Source organism: Pinus tabuliformis, chromosome 5_1 (genome assembly GCF_031772625.1).
Source record: "Pinus tabuliformis cultivar Carrire ecotype Pingquan chromosome 5_1, CPIR1, whole genome shotgun sequence".
Taxonomy (NCBI): Eukaryota; Viridiplantae; Streptophyta; class Pinopsida; order Pinales; family Pinaceae; genus Pinus; species Pinus tabuliformis.
The window spans coordinates 244,794,512-244,811,756 of record NC_142305.1 but is presented as its reverse complement, the minus strand read 5'-3'; the positions used below and the strand labels follow the sequence as shown (position 1 = coordinate 244,811,756).

Genomic DNA, 17,245 nt, shown 5'->3' with positions numbered 1-17,245 from the left:
GTGTCACGTCCTTTGAAAACCCACCGCTCGGATAGCCACGAATGTTGACGTTTCTGACCAGACATATGTGTTTAACGGCGGCGTAGACTGTTATCCGGAATGCACGGCGCCCGGAACTCCTCGAACAGCATAGTGAGTGGGGTCTTCACGCAGTGAAGAAGACGCCAACATTTCGTTCTAGAGTCACGTTCGTTGACCGTGACCCTACCTGTGTTTTTCCCGACATCCACCGTGGCTCCTCCTGTCCCCTTGTTTCTTCGACACTATGGCTCCAGCAACATCATCGTGGCTCTTCCTGTAACCCTGTGGCTCTCACTTCGATTTGACAGTTCGTTGTTGCGTGGACTTGCGCCCGCAGTTTACAGCGCTTAACGTAACCATAGCATCCACGTCCGGAGCCTATTCACCCACGGAACCAAGAACCCAGTGGATGCTGCCCGTCGACCTGCAGCAGTGAAACAGCAGACAAGCCGGTGATGGGAGGCGCGTAGGGCCTGACGGCGAGTAGCACGCCTTGGGTGTCGCCAGACGATTTCTGGCTCTGATACCACTATTAGAAATTTAAATTTCTAATTTGCTATTTAACTGTAAAAATACACCAGATGAGTTTTGAATGTAATATATATATTAATTGATAAAATTTGAATGATTACAAGGCTGAGGCGGTGCTCCTTTAATAGGAGTTGACTGGCCATGCCTAATCAGAGAGACGTCCGTTGGGACTAATGCCTCTTCATTTAACTAATTAATTGATTATAATTAATCATTTATTTATTTAAATAATATTTTAATATTTTAATATGTTAATTAATTTTTATGAATTTAAATTCATAACATCGGCGCTGAGGTGAAGAAAAAAACCCAATCAATAGTGAAAGAGCAATCACCAAAAACAGTGGGACAAGGACAAAAGACTCAATGGGTTCCTCATCCTACTTCCCGGTTGAAGACAAGCTCCATGATAAATCTGACTATCGTGGATGGAAGATCTCTCTTGATTTGACCTTGGAAGAGAAGGAAGTGATGGATTTTGTGCAGGGTAAAATCCCTAAGCCTCCTTCAAATGCACCGGCTGCTGCGAAGGTCAAGCACAATAAGGCTGAATTCAAAGCGAAGAAGATTATCAAGGATTCCATTAACAAGCATCTGGTGGCCTATATCTCAGAATTGAAGAGCTCCAAGGAGATATACGACAGGTTGGTCGACATGTTCAAGGTTAGTAATGTTAATCAAATTCTCTTACTCAAGAATAAGTTGAAGGATATTAAGAATGCCAAGAACTAGGACATTCAATCCTATTTCTTGAGGATTACCTCGATTGGAGAAGTCATTCCTAACAGGGAACTTACACTCACCACCCTTGGAGGACTCCGACCTGAGTGGTATGTATTTAGAACCACTATATTCAACAATGATCGAATTCCAGGATTTGAAGAATTGATGTCAAGATGCATTCAAGAAGAAACAAGAATGGTGGAGCAAGAAATGCCTTCTAATAGAAGCAACCCCACTACATTCTCTATTCATGTCAAGAGGAAGAACAATGCAGGTTCAAAGAAGCAAAGTCAAAGAAGACCGGGATTCCAAAATGGAAGGTAGGGAAGATTCTTTGTTTGCAATAACTTTGGCCACTATGCAAGGGAGTGTCCTAATAGAAGGGATACACCTCGAGATGATGACTATCATAACACCTCCAGGGGCAACTTCAACAACAACAATCAAAGGAATGGCAGGTCCAATGGCAAAGGAAAAAGGAATGCGGGGCATCAAGGAAATGATCGACCCTCCAAGAAATCAAGGAACTCCAAGTATGATGAATCCAATGTTGTTAACAATAAGAAAAAAGAGTACTATCTTATATCAGCCCTCTCCACTACCTCTCCTCTAGACACTTTGGGAAATTCGTTGATTGATAGTGGTGCCTCAAGGCACTTCACCGAATATAAGGAATCCCTCTCGAGTCTGATAAAAAAGGAGACAAACTTGGAGATCATCCTTGGAGACGATGCCACCTATCCCGTGAAGGGAGTAAGGAATGTTACCCTTCAATTGAATCAAGGTAACACCATTCATTTGCAAGAAGTACTATATGTACCCGATCTCAAGAAGAACTTGGTGTCCATTTCAGCAATGGAAGATAAAGGATTCAAGGTGGCTTTTATCGATGGAAAGGTACGTGTTTGGAAAATAAATTTCAATGATGCTTTTACTCTTGGGTTCAAGGTTGACACTTTGTATCAAGTTGGAGGAAGAAGGATGAAGTGTTCACCTGGTTCCGATATTTCAAAGCCTTCATCGAAAACCAATTCGAGAAGAAAATCAAGATATTGAGGACTGATAATGGGACCGAGTACGAATCCAATGAATTCCAAGATTATTGCAGAGAAGTTGGCATTAAGAGGGAGACTACAACGCCATACACTCCCGAGCAGAATGGTGTGGCTAAAAGGAAGAATCGCTCTATTGTAGAAGTTGTCTGTGCCATGCTTCATGATCAAGGCCTTCCGAAGTTTCTATGGGGTGAAGCTGCAAATACCGTTGTGTATGTTCAAAATCGATGCCCTCATCAAGCATTGGACTCCAAGACTCCCGAAGAAATGTTCACTGGTAAGAATCTCGATGTCTCTAATTTTAGAATTTTTGGAACCCTCGTATATTTTCATGTGCCGAAAGAGAAAAGAAGCAAATTAGGTGCATTTGGGAAGAAAGGAATCTTTGTGTGCTCTAGTGAAAATTCTAAAGGATACAAAATTTATGTGGCTAGTCAAAATGAATTTGAGATAAGTAATGATGTCACCTTCGACGAAGATATGTACCTCAGGAAGATCGACAACCTCCCCATCCTAAGGAAGGAAAAAGAAGCTGGCACAGAAAATCAAGGTGTAAAAGAGGATGAAACGATGCTTGATGTTGATGAACCTATGGATCCTATTGATCCACTCCCTCATGAGCCTTCCTCCTCCAAGAGGAGACCCTCATGGCTTAGGGAGACTCTTGAAGATGCTGAGAGGCACATTGTACCAAGGGGGACTTTCCGTGAAAGCAAAAAGCCGAACAGGTATCAAGGATATTTGACCACCATGAGCACTATCATTCAAAATGAGCCTTCATCATTCGAAGAAATCATGAAGCAACAAGTATGGAAGGATGTTATGAATCAAGAATACGAGTCACTTATGAAGAATGATGTCTGGGATGTGGTCCCTAGACCCCAAGACAAGTCGGTTGTCACTTCTAAGTGGCTCTACAAAATCAAGTATGGAGTTGATGGAAGTGCAAAAAAGTTCAAGGCTCGCTTTGTTGCTCGAGGCTTCTCTCAAAAGGAAGGTGTAGATTACGATGAGATATTTGCACCTGTTGCCCGATACACCACCATCAACTCAATCATAGCCCTTGCTGCCTCGCAAGAATGGAACCTACATCAGATGGATGTCAAGACTGCCTTCTTGCATGGTTCAATCAAAGAGGAAGTCTATGTGGAACAACCCGAGGGGTTTGAAGTACATGATCGGGAATCTCATGTATGCAGGTTGAAGGAAGCTCTCTATGGACTGAAGCAAGCACCCAAGGCTTGGTATGAGGGGATCGATAGTTATCTGATGAAGTTGGGATTCACTAGAAGTGAAGTTGATCTGAACCTTTACTTTAAGGTTGAAGATGATAATCCTCTCATTCTAGTACTTTATGTGGACGACCTCTTTCTGACAGGTGCAGACCCTCTCATTCACAAATGTAAGAGGGAGTTGGCTTTTGAATTTGAGATGAAGGACCTAGGACCGATGATGCGTTATTTCCTAGCGTTGGAGGTCTAGCAAAAGCCAGGTGAAATTTTCTTCTCTCAAGGAAAATATGTTGTGAAGATAATTGAAAGATTTGGGATGGTGGACTACAAGCCTGTGACTACTTCGATGGAACTTAACTTTAAGAAGTTATGTGGTAGTGTTGCTGGACCTGAATTGGGAAATGCTTCTGAGTATCGTCAACTCATAGGAGCATTGATGTTCTTGGTGAACTCCAGTCTGGACATATGTTTTGCAATTAACACATTGAGCCAGTACATGGTTGAGCCTCATCATATACATTGGATTGCCACCAAGAATCTTCTGAGATATCTTCGGGGCACAACCACTCATGTACTGAGATACACTGTCGGAAATGTGAGGCTGCATGGTTGTTCTAATGTTGAGTGGGTTGCCAGTGTGGTGGATTGCAAGAGCACTTCTGGATGTTGTTTCTCTTTGGGTTCTGCTTCGATATCCTGGATGAGCAGAAAGCAGAAATCAGTTGTCTTGAGCACCGCCGAGGCCGAATACATAGCTGCTAGTATGGCCTCCTGTGAAGTTGTCTGGTTGAGGAAGCTCTTCAGTGAGTTGTTTGGACATGTGCTGGATACCACCGTGATCCTTTGCGACAACCAGAGTGAGATCCGATTATCAGAGAATCTCGTATTTCATGATCACTCCAAGAATATAGATATCAGGAACCACTTTATCCGGGATATGGTACAACGAGGAGGAATAAAGCTCCATCACATTGGGACTAATGAGCAGGTCATCGATATTCTAACAAAGCCCTTGAGGAAGGTCAACTTCTTGGCCTTTCGAGAACGACTTGGAGTAGTGGAGAGACACTCTTATGAGGGTCCTGTATGAGATGGACATTGAGCTCTGGGAGCTCTGGGGGTCTTGGGGTACTTCTTAGAGCGGTGAGCAACCATAGGGTGAGTGGTCCAGCCTTCTCCCAGTGGTTTGCTATGTACAGGGTGAGTGGTTCATCCTTCCCCTGTGATACCCCTTGGCGACAAGTGAGCAAGCCGAGTGGTTCATCCTTCTCCTAGCGAGACATCCTATCCATGCAGTATGGGACTCATGGGAAGTACCTCTCAGCTGGCCAATGAGTAGGGGAATGAGGATAGGGACCACAGTACTACCGATGGACACATAGTGTACCACCGTACTCCCTATGCTAGAATGTATGTTATTGATCTGGGATCAATGGGAACTGACTTTGGGTCAATAATAATGGTATGAGACACTCTTTTGATTGGAACTGACTTTGGGTCAGTAAGAGTGGTATGAGACACTCTCTTTTGATTGGAACAAAGTGGTAATAGGTATAACTCCTAGAAAACCTTGAAATTTGACTTGAATATTTTTCCCTCAAGTTTCCCATGTGGACTCTGCAACTATGACCATCGTGATTCTGTTATTGCATGTTTCTCTCAGCGTATGCAATTGTGCCATGTGTGAGCCTCAATCAATTCCTTAAAAAGGCAGGTTTTCCCTCCATGTGGCTTTTGTTGTACAATCTTTGCATTCTTCTCCTCAAACTCCAATTGCGGGTCGCATCATGACATTGCCATCAACTCTTTAAAATCATGACTAGGTAATGCAAGTTGGTCCTCATCATATTAAAATATTATTACTATGCATTCTAAATAGCATAATGTATAGACATTGTTTCTTAGTAGGATTAATAAAATTCATATTAACAATGGTAGAATGGTCATGCTTACTAAAACCAAGCTTTTAGTTATTATAATAATTAATGCTTAACATTTTCTTACCAATATAAATAACAAGATATTGGTAACAGTGTATCCAACAAAATTTTACTAATGACATTATTAATTAGTAATACAAATAGAAATGGTAAGTAATATGAGTAACCATATTAATCTCTAATTCATATTCGTGGGTGTATACCATTTTATTGGAAGTGTTGTTATTTTCCAAACAATTTCCTCTTCACGCATTCTGTTAACCTGCACTAAAGGATTGGGAATCCTATTAAGGTCCAATTAAACCAATTTGGCTTGTCAAACATGTTAGGTTCCCTGATGATTGAGAGGAGCATACTCTTGAAGGTCAAGCACCATCCCTCGTGAACACACAGGGCGTTATACACTCTCCATCGTTAATCATTTCGGCCTAGGTTGTTTGTATGGTGGTGTGTTGTCCCAATTACTAAAAGCACAACCCGACAAATAATATCTTTATTTCTTAGTCACAACCAGTGTTCCACAAGGACGCATCCCATAGGGTGGCGAGCATGCTCCCCACATTTCCCATGCTCCATGGATGGGGACACGCCTAACAAAACATTTTCCCACGTTCCCCTTTTGGGGGAACTTGAGGAAACATAGGGGAAACGTTTCCCCAATGTAAGGGGCGTGTTTCCCAAAAGGGAATGGGCATCCCCCCTGAATTTTGCTTAAAACCAATAATTCATGAGTTGGGAAGCCTAATATTCAATCTTAGGGCCCTACTAATGCGATATAACTAATGTTAATATTAAATTCTTAACATTACAATTAATTGACTCTGGATATTTGAGAGTGGTTATGACCTCATTGGATTTGATATCGAGAAAGTAGAATTTCAAATCCCACTCAAAACCCGACAGACTTAACAATTTTCGAGATTTCAGGATTGAAGAGATTGCAACATTTCCGTTAGATTCTATCATGTCTGAGGGTATGGAACTAGCATTTAATCAAGAGCACCAAGCCCTCTATGTACCTCGATGTTTGTGGCATTGATTATTGAACTCCTTTGTCATGAGATGGTAAGCATTTTCTATCATATTTTGATGCTTAGAGGACGATAAAGATGATGAGGTTCCCAACATACGCAATGATTTTGATTATATGTAGGTATTTGTTGTAGCATGATTTTTTTTTTACTATAGATCCCATCTAGGGCCTATTCTCTTCTGTATATTTGGTTCATATAGATTGCACTCGCTAGTAATTTGGTTATATGCACCCTTACTAGACATATGAGAAACTGTATATTGTGTATAATGGTTTGGACTAATATGGAAGTGTTATTTTGGTTATATGCACCCTTGCTAGACATATGTGAAACTGTATTTTGTGTATAATGGTTTGGACTAATATGGATGCATATGAATATTTACATGTTTATTTATTTCAAAATTTGAATATTTATGTATTTTTTGGTCGACCAGATTTTTGGTCCAATTATTTTTCCAATTCCCAGTTTTGGGGAAGACTAGTTTGATCATCGGTCTAGTTCTATTAACATTGGTTCATTGTCCATTGTTCATTTTTAGTTTTAACTTTTGAGTCTTCACTCTAGATACTAATGACCTTAGACCAACTCTTTCGTTCGTCACTTTTTACTAGTTTTGAGTTTGAGCAGTCTCAATTTACTATTCCAGTCTTTAGACTTTAGTATCTACTATTTCCTTAGTACTCATCAGATTATATAATAATAAATGACAAATTTAAATCAATGTATACAATATTTTATTATTTATATTTCATTGAATAATTTATGATGAATGAATCAACGTATTTCATTATTGAATTTGAATTTGAATCATGTTTTGGTCCAAATTGGATCATTATATTGTTTAATCATTCATCTCGATGCATTTGGGGCGTAAAAAGTGGAGGAATCAATTCACGGTACCGTTTTCACTGGTGGGACCCATTTTGGCGAAATGGGGTCTGAAATATTCTGGGAGCGTTTTGAGGCATCAAACGACGTTTTCTGGGGGTAAAAATTTGTCACTTTAGCACAGAATAATTTCATGTTATTCTACACATAGAGATCTTTCCAACGGCACAAAAAGTGCTTCAATCGGAATTCATACGCAAAAGTTATGCCGCTCAGAAGTTGACCTTCCTGTTTTCACACCTATAGTTCGAGAGGATGTCGCATCAATCTATATTGTAACTCAAGTTAAGAGTTGATGTAGTCAAAATTAACCACTAGTAGGCTTTGGCTTTTGTTATAAGTAGGCCACAAAGAGGAAGAGGCATTTGATTCTTTTGAGAGCATTTTTTTCCATAGTTGAGCAAAGATTGCCAGGGGAGATAGGAGGTAGGGCACACAGAGAGGATTTGTGCACTGTGAGGTAGCGCACAGGCCACATGCATTACTTCTTTGTACCCGCAGCCATATTTCCAAACAGAAAAAGAGAACGAAGCAGCCTCACCTTCCAATTGGGTTTTCTCCTGAAAAAAGTTTCCCGGAGAGCATATCTTGTGTCTTGTGGGTGTGTGTGTTTATTTTGTCGTTCTCCATTTTTCTGCATAATTTCCATTAGCATGCATGCACTAATTACAGTTAAATCCACAGATCTTAAAGTTGAATAAATTGTAATAGTGTAGAATTTTAGAGTTTTAATATAATATTATTAGATTTGTTGTGACGAACTGTCTAGTGGAATATCCACGGCAGTTTAGAGATCATGTCTACACACACATACACACCCTGACATCCCCCCATATACCCTGAAATTTCTTAAAATTGGCAGTGCTCCCACACATCCCCTCAGTGCATCTTCCTGTTCCCCGGTCCCCCCGCCCCAAAATCTTCTTGGAACATTGGTTACCTGACAATTCCAGATCCGTATCCATGTCATGGCAACTTTGCAAATATAAAATCATCTCCGAAGTGATTGCTAGCAGACTGAAACCTGCTCTATCAAAAGTGCTTTCCCCTAAACAGTTTGCTTTATTATCAAATAGAAAAATCCACAATGTCGTAGGTATTACACAAGTGAGCCTGCACACCATCAAGGTAATGAATTTGGCAACAAAGGCTATCAAGATACGATCTTGCCAAGGCATTTGGGAGAGTGGATTTGTTACACTGGAGATTAATTCTTACCCACACCAGCTTCCGTCTGCCTTGTGTTAACTGGAATAAAAGCTGTATTTCTTATTTATCTTTATTCGTCTTAATAAATAGTTCAGGCTCCCTCTTCCTTAGAGCATCAAGAGGCCTGAGACAGGACAGACCTCTTTCCCCTTTATTCTTTTGTTAGTTGCTGACAGCCTCAGCAGGTTGTTGGGCTCTTTAAAAATTTCTGAAAGGATCAAGGGAGTGTCAATTGGAAGAGAAATTTCCATTACTCGTGCATTAATTGTTGATGATGTCCTTATTCTCGGAAATGGCACAAGAGAAGTAGAGGAATTAAACGGTGTTCTGGACCATTATTACTCGACCACAGGAATGGATATATCATATAAACCATCACAAATTTCTATTGTTTTTCATGGTATATCCCAAAGTTCATAAAAGGATCTAATGGCACTATTACCCTTCCAAGCAGTTGAATTCCGTTCTGGTATGAAGTATCTTGGGCTCGTTCCCAAACCCAATGAATATGACTTTCTTTATTAAGTCTGGCTTTATGAAAAAATTGAAATGAAGATCACAGGATGGTGCTCAAGGTAGCCATCAAAAGGAGGCAGGCATACCCTTATCGAACCTATCTTTGAAACCACACCAGTGTGTTGGTATTTTTTGTCATATGTCCCTGTAGGAATCCAAGAGAAGAAAAGCAAATGTTTCAATTATCTATGACAGAGTAACAAATAAAAAGATGTCATCCCCTTTGTCAAATGGCAGAGGTTTGCTAGACCTAAGCAGCTAGGTGGATGGGGACTGAAGCATGTCAATCAATTTGGAAGTGCTCTCACAGCAAAGAGTCTCTAGAGAATGCTTACAGTTGTTGGGCTCTGGCAGCAAGCTATGCAAGCTAAATATATAGCCCCCCTCCTTGGAAGAATGCATAAGATTTCCCCATAAGTCCACAACAAACTCTTCCTCCTATGGAAGGCACTGGTGTTGGCTTTCCTTCATATGGTAAACTGCCTTTGCTGGAAACTAGTAAAAGGAAGTGTTATGTTGGGTATGGACACCTGGGCTGTTTCGAAAGACAGCACAAACTCTCCAAGGAGCTATTATTATGGTTAAGATAACAGGACATTTCTCTCTTTAAGATGCAGCAACCCCTGGACACACTTCTTTGGCAACAAGGATGGGAGTTTTCTTCATTTGGATCCACATCTAGCTTAGAAATGGGACTCTTTTACTCTGAAATTTCAAAGAAATTTTATTAGATTGTCTAAGGACAAAGACTGTGGTTTAGTCAAAGAATCCAGTTGGCAATATATACACAGCAAAATCAGATTATATCACAAGTTTACTTGAGGAGCTGTTGAGATTTGTAGTTTGGGAGGTACTCCAACCCCTAGGCTAGAGGGTTTTGGAGGAATGGACTTCACAAATATGGTTTGTGGGCTTAGAACCCAAGGTTGGGGTTTTGCACCCAAAGGAGTTGGGTCAAAACCAAGTTGACCTTTGATGATTTGACTTGTGGAAATGATAGAGGACCCTAAAAGGAGCTAGGGGACGCGAAGAGCACTTGAAACAGAAGTCTACAAAGTAAGAAATTAATTTCTATATGTTTAGGTGGGCAAAAAGTGAGACAAAAGAAGGTAGGCCTTGTTTAGAGGTGCCCTTTCAAGGGTTGTTCATGCACCCACAAGAAACATATAAATATGGGAGAGTTAGACCTCATTTCAACACACATCCAAGTGTGAAAACATCACAAGTCTTCTCTGAGGCAGCCGCAGGGATAAGAGCCTAGAGGCCTAGCAAAGGAGGAAAAGGAGGGCTATTTGGATCTGTTTTCTTTGATTGATTAGGTCGAGTTTGAGCAGGAGCTGCCAGCGAAGAAGGGAAGGGTTCTGTGTTTTGTTTGAAGGGTTTTCTCCTCGAGAATCCTGGTCCAAATTCTCTGTTGATGCCCTAGTTGCAGCAGCACACCTATAGGTGACTTTTGCTGAGACCAAAAGCCTAGACAGGAGAGCTAAGGTGGTGTATTGGACAGCGAGTAGGGAGGACTTGTTTATGAAGAGAAGCCGCAGTCCTGGAAGCATATACGGCCAAGTTTTAGGGGCTGTAACAGTGGTGGCAGTCTGCCCTAACCAGAGGGCCGAGAGTGCAGAACAAGGACAAAATTCCTAGTTCAAGAGTGACAGCAGAAACAAGGTATGGCTTGTCTTCTTGTTGTGATGTTTCACTAGAGGATGCAGCGTCCTAGTTTAGGACAACTGGCAGATCATCCAAGTGCAGGGAGCATAAGAGTTACACCTCAGAGATAGCAGCAGTCAAATCAAGTCATGACAGCCTTGAAGAAGGTCTAGTACAGAAGGAAAGCAGGGCTTGAAGGAAGGCAGCGTAGTGCAGAACTTAGAGGAGTTTTGAGGCAGTCTTGAGGGCTGTTACAGTGAGTCCCGAAAAACTCAGACTCTAGGGCACAGAGCAGAGTTGCATCTCAAATGTAGTATGGTGTTACAAGTTGTTCTTTGCCAAGTGGATAAGTCCTAGATGAGGACAGAACTGGAAGGTCCTCCTAAGTCTGTAAGGAGGGCAGCAAGTGGATGGTCTTAGTAGCCCTAGGTCAGTTGACAAGAAGGACTTTGGCAGCTGCAAGAAGGGTGAAGACTTGTAAGCTCAGGACTAATCCTTGAAGGACGAAGGAAGGAGGTCAAGGGAGCAGATTACATCAGCCCAAGTTCATTGTTGGGTGTTTGGCAGTTATAGGTGGCAGCCCTCCATGCCCCGAGTGTGTCTTCATCGGGCAGCACAAGAAGGCACTATTGGGAAGAAAGTCCCTAAGAGTTGTGTCCTTGAAGGACTAAGGAGCAGCTGGTGGGCAAGAAATTCCAAAGGAGTAGATGAGCAGCAATGGGCAGTTGAGAGTTGTTCACAAACGGAGTTGTCAACAACTTGACAGGAGTCTCGATGTGTTGATGCGTCGAAGGATTAACGGTCAGCTAGAGAGCAGTTGGACCATCGTTCAATGACCTAATGGATTTGGTTCATTGATAGAGGCAGGTTGGAATTCCGGCAGATCGGGAGCCAAAGGACCAAGCAAGTGTGTTTAGGATACAACCAAGAGGAGTTGAGAGAGCACGCTACATCAGCAAGATGGTCAGTGTATCTTGTTCAGGCAGTTTGGTTGTCATAGTCGTTGACATTAAGTCCAAGTTGTAGGCTTGTATAAGTGGATGTATGAGAGCCATTATCCCTGGTATCAGAGCCCTAAACTATTTTATTATTAGTTTGTTAATATAACGAAGTTGGGTTATTGAAAATTGTAAAAAGTTGTCTATATTTGTGCACTAGATTTATTGTTGTATATTATTTCGATGTGCAAAGTAGTTTGTTGCGATGCTTGGATTGGTATCATCAGTGATTGTAAGATTCTAACCTAGACTCCAATGTCATGGTAAAGCAACATGGAACTAGAGCTACTTTGAAGGGCCAGTGAATCAGAGTGTGCACAACAAAGCAACTCAGAGGGAGCTGAGATTGTCTAGACCATGGAGCAGAGGGTTCAGCTGAAGACATAGAGATGTGGTCTTCACTGGCTTGGAAGAGAGATTGGTTGGGAGTTCTGGTGAATTGGTGGTGAGCCTAGTGAACAGCTATTTGTTGTAGGGCAGATTGTTGATCATGGACTTCCTATGATTTGCCATGGATCATTGGAACAGCTCGAGGATTGTTTTAGCATGGACAAGATTGGTATGATCGAGATTGCTTCAAGTGATGGACTGCATATTGGCAGGGTATTTTCTTCATTGGATCGTGATGTTGCATATCCGAGATTGGACGGATGTGCATGTGTTGTGTTTGATCTAGGAGGATGGGTGTTGCAGGATTGGATTGCAGTAATGATGGCCCGTGTTCGACCGCAGCTTGGACTGGCCTTGTAGGACACGAGATCACTAGCAAGTTGAGCCCGTGGAGATCGTATAGACTCATATGGGAGTCTAGCTTTAGAGGGAGCAGCCCTATGGAAGTGTTGGGGTCTTCAGGTTCAGATGAGATGAGGCAAAGGCACTACCGATATAGCTTGGTTCATTCTATAGAGTATGTGGCAGTGATGGATGCCAGATGGGCTCTTGTCGCCAGTGATGATGATGATGGACGCTTCCTTGTGTTGAAGTACCTCCCTCAATAAGAGGGAGTGTTGAGATTTGTAGCCTAAGAGGTACTCCAAACCCTAGGCTAGAGGGTTTTGGAGGAATGGGCTTCACAAATATGGTTTGTGGGCTTAGAACCCAAGGTTGGGGTTTTGCACCCAAAAGAGTTGAGTCAAAACCATGTTGACCTTTGATTATTTGACTTGTGGAAATTATAGAGGACCCTAAAAGGAGCTAGGGGGCGCGATGAGCACTTGAAACAAGGGTCTACAAAAAGAGAAATTAATTTCTATATGTTTAGGTGGGCAAAAGGTGACACAAAAGCAGGTCATCCTTGTGTTAGAGGTGCCCTTTCAAAGGTTGTTCATACACCCAAAAGAAACATATAAATATGGGAGAGTTAGGCCTCATTTCAACACACATCCAAATGTGAAAACATCACAAATCTTCTTTGAGGCAGCCACAGGGATAAGAGGCCTAGCGAAGGTGGAAAAGGAGGGCTATTTGGGTCTGTTTTCTTTGATTGATTAGGCTGAGTATGGGCAGGAGCTGCTAGGAAAGGAGGGTGGTTTTGTGCTTAGTTTGAAGGGTTTTCTCCTCAAGAATTATGGTCTGAATTCTCCGTTCATGCCCTAGTTCCAGCAGCACACCTATAGGTGAATTTTGGAGGGACCAAAAGCCTAGACAGGAGGTTTGTAGGTTTGTATTTGACAACGAGTAGGGAGGACTTGTTTATGAAGAGAAGTCGCAATCCTGGAAGCATAGGCGACTAGGTTTTAGGGGCTGTAACAATGGTCACATGCCCTAACCAGAGGGTTGAGTGTGCAAAACAAGGACAAAATTCCTAAGTCAAGAGTGACAGCAGAAACAAGGTATGGCTTGTCTTCTTGCTGTGATGTTTCACTACAGGATGTAGCGTCCTAGTTTAGGACAATTAGCAGATCATCCAAGTGCAGGGAGCATAAGAGTTACACCTCAGAGATAGTAGCAGTCAAATCAAGTCATGACAGTCTTGAACAAGGTCTAGTACAGAAGGAAGGCAGGGCTTGAAGTAAGGCAGTGTAGTGCAGAACTTAGAGGAGTTTTGAGGCAGTCTTAAGGGTTGTTGCAGTGAGTCAAGAAGCCCTAACCAATGGGCCGAAAAATTTAGAATCTAGGGTGCAAAGCAGAGTTGCATCTCAGATATAGTATGGTGTTACAAGCTAAGTCACTGCGTTCGTGTTCGTGTTCGAGTTCAGCAACCTTGAAATTCGGATAAAGTTCGGCACCTAAAATTTTGCTGATAAAATTCGGCATAAAAGTCAACATATAAATTTTAAATATTATATTATATTTAAGTTTAAGCAGGCTGAAAAACACATTTAGCCACAGTTCTTCACAAATAAATCATGTAGATTACCCCATAAAAAGAAAAAAATCACCATTAACTTTCACTAAATCCATAGAGACAATTACAAATTATTCCATCGACAATGCATCACAATGGAATTATATGCTGATTAACAGAACTATAAATCGACAAAAATATAAGTGTTGTTTTAGTTAGTGAATTCTATTAGCTGAACTAGACAAAAATTCATTATTCATCCCAATGATTCAACCCTCTCAATGGGTTGGTTGACAGAAACATTACTTGAAGAAGATTTATTATTGTTCCCATTAAAAAAGTCTGTCAATCGGGTCAAAAACCTTTCTCATTTTTTCAATAATTCCAAATGCCCCAATGGCGCAATAGCCTAGTTATCCAACTTCCCGGTGGCTAGTTATCCAACTCCCAAAAGCCCGATTATCTCACCGATTGGTGTTGGAGTGAGTGAGTGTGACTGTGAGTGAGGTATATTTTCGTGTCTCGCCAAGTTTTAGCCTCAAGTTCATTAGGGTTACCAAACATACCATTTTATTTTTTTTTAATTATAAATGATGGAAAAATGTCGAACCACAAAACCCTAAAATGGACTTCAACGAATTTTTGGCGAATTCCATCGAATTTGTTCGTGTTCGTGTTCGACATAAAGTTCGGCGAACATAAACGAATTTGCTCGAATTGTTTTGAGGTTCGACGAATTTTGAATTCGAAGGATTAAATTCGTCGAACCCGGTGACTTAGATTACAAGTTGTTCTTTGCTAAGTGGATGAGTCTTAGAAGAGGGCAAAATTGGAAGGTCATCCTAAGGCCGTAAGCAGGGTGGCAAGTGGATGGTCTTAGTGGCCCTAGGTCAGCTGACAATGACTTTGGCAGCTGCAAGAAGGGTGAAGACTTGTAAGCTCAGGACTGATCCTTGAAGAACAAAGGAAGGAGGTAAAGGGAGCAGATTACATCAGCCCAAGTTCATTGTTGGAGACAGATGTTTGACAATGATAGGTGGCAGCCCTCTATGCCCTAAGTGTGTCTTCATCGGGCAGCACAATAAGGCACTAGTGGGAAGAAAGTCCCTAAGGGTTGTGTTCTTGAAGGACTAAGGAGAAACTAGTGGGAAAGAAGTCCCAAAGGAGCTAAGGAGCAGCAATGGGCAGTTGAGAGTTGCTTACAAACAGAGTTGTGAACAACTCAACAATTGTCTCGATGTGTTGGTGTGTTGAAGGACTAATGATCAGCTAGAAAGCAGTTGGATCCGTGCTCAGTGACCTAAAGGAGTTGGTTCATTAATATAGCCAGGTTGGAATTGTTGCAGATAAGGAGCCAAAGGATCTGGTAGGTGTGTTCAGGATATGACCAAGAGGAGTTGAGAGAGCGCGCTACATCGCAGTTGGAGTCGTGTTCAGTGACCTAATGGAGTTGGTTCATTGATAGAGCCAAGTTGGAATCGCTGCAAATCTGGAGCCAAAGGACCAGGCAGGTGTGTTCATGATACGACCAAGAGTGAAGAGAGCATGCTATATCAGCAAGACGGTCAGTGTATCTTATTCAGGCAGTTTGGTTGTCATAGTTGTTGACACCAAGTCCTAGTTGTAGTCTTGTATCAGTGGATGTATGAGGACCATTATCACTAGTACAGGAGCCCTAGACTGTTGTATTATCAGTTTGTTAATATAACGAAGATGGGTTATTGAAAATTGTATGAAGTTGTCTATATTTGTGCACTAGTAGATTTATTGTTGTATATTGTTACGTAGTGCAGAGTAGGTTGTTGTGATAATTGGATTGGTAGCGTCAGTGATTGTAAAATTCTAATGGAGTTGGTTCATTAATATAGCCAAGTTGGAAGTGTTGCAGATAAGGAGCCAAAGGACCGGGTAAGATGTGTTCAAGATACGACCAAGAGGAGTTGAGAGAGCGTGCTACATCGCAGTTGGAGTCGTGTTCAATGACCTAATGGAGTTGGTTCATTGATAGAGCCAGGTTGGAATTGTTGCAGATCTGGAGCCAAAGGACCAGGCAAGTGTGTTCATGATACGACCAAGAGGAGTGGAGAGAGAACGCTACATCAGCAAGACAGTCAATGTATTTTATTCGGGTAGTTTGGTTGTCATAGTTGTTGACACACAGTCCTAGTTGTAGTCTTGTATCAGTGGATGTATGAGGGCCATTATCACCGGTACAGGAGCCCTAGACTGTTGTATTATCAGTTTGTTAATATAACGAAGTTGGGTTATTGAAAATTGTATAAAGTTGTCTATATTTGTGCACTAGTAGATTTACTATTGTATATTGTTTCGTAGTGCAAAGTAGGTTGTTGTGATAATTGGATTGGTAGCGTCAATGATTGTAAGATTCTAACCTAGACTCCAGTATTGTGGAAAAACGACAAGAACAACCTTTGGTTAACTAGTTGTGGAAACCAATCTTGAAGATTAATGCCCCCTCCCAAGTCAAAATCTTATTTTGGCTTCACTTGTCAAACAAGACCCTCACATGGGATGTTCTCCAAAGAAGGCCCTGGCAAAGACCTAGATTTGGTCCCCTTTGCAAATGCAATGAAAAAACAATTTGGCATATCCTTTTGGATTCTACTTTCATCAAAGAAGTCTGGAAGGATCTCCCTATCTCTCATAGATAGAAAAGGTAAACAGGAAGGATCCTCACTAGTTGACAGTTTCAATTGTTGAATGGAGGACCTGTTTGTGTCAGGTCACAGATCAAGGGGTATTTTGATCACTAGAAATAATATTATCTTTAAGGGTGAGCCTTATTCTCCCATTTAAGTCTTTCATAAAATCCATCAAAACAGCGTTGGTCTCTGATGATTAACAGAGATACACTTTGGGACTTTTCAATGGAGCTAGTAAGGAGAATTCAACGGACTCTGAAGCTGTGTTATACGAATAAAATATATAAATAATATAAATATAAGTAACGAGGATAATTGTAATAATGATTAGTTAATAATAATTAGTAGTTAGGTTGAAGAGACATGTCTAAATAGGACATGACTCTCCATGAAGAGACACTTGCTTGGTACATAAGCAAGCCTCTCGTTCTCATTGTAAATCATTCTTATTCACACACTTAATATATAATATTTGTGTCCTCATGGATATCTTTATAT

General features: G+C 41.3%; 1 protein-coding gene and 1 pseudogene across 5 annotated transcripts in view; both read right to left on the bottom strand.

Annotated features, from left to right (window-relative positions):
- LOC149164329 (transcription factor TGA2.2-like) overlaps window positions 1-17,245 on the bottom strand; it is a 171,793-nt gene that overhangs the window by 76,380 nt on the left and 78,168 nt on the right. The window lies entirely within an intron of this gene.
- The window catches only part of LOC149164330 (putative ubiquitin conjugation factor E4), a 56,356-nt pseudogene that overhangs the window by 38,163 nt on the left and 948 nt on the right, over window positions 1-17,245 (bottom strand).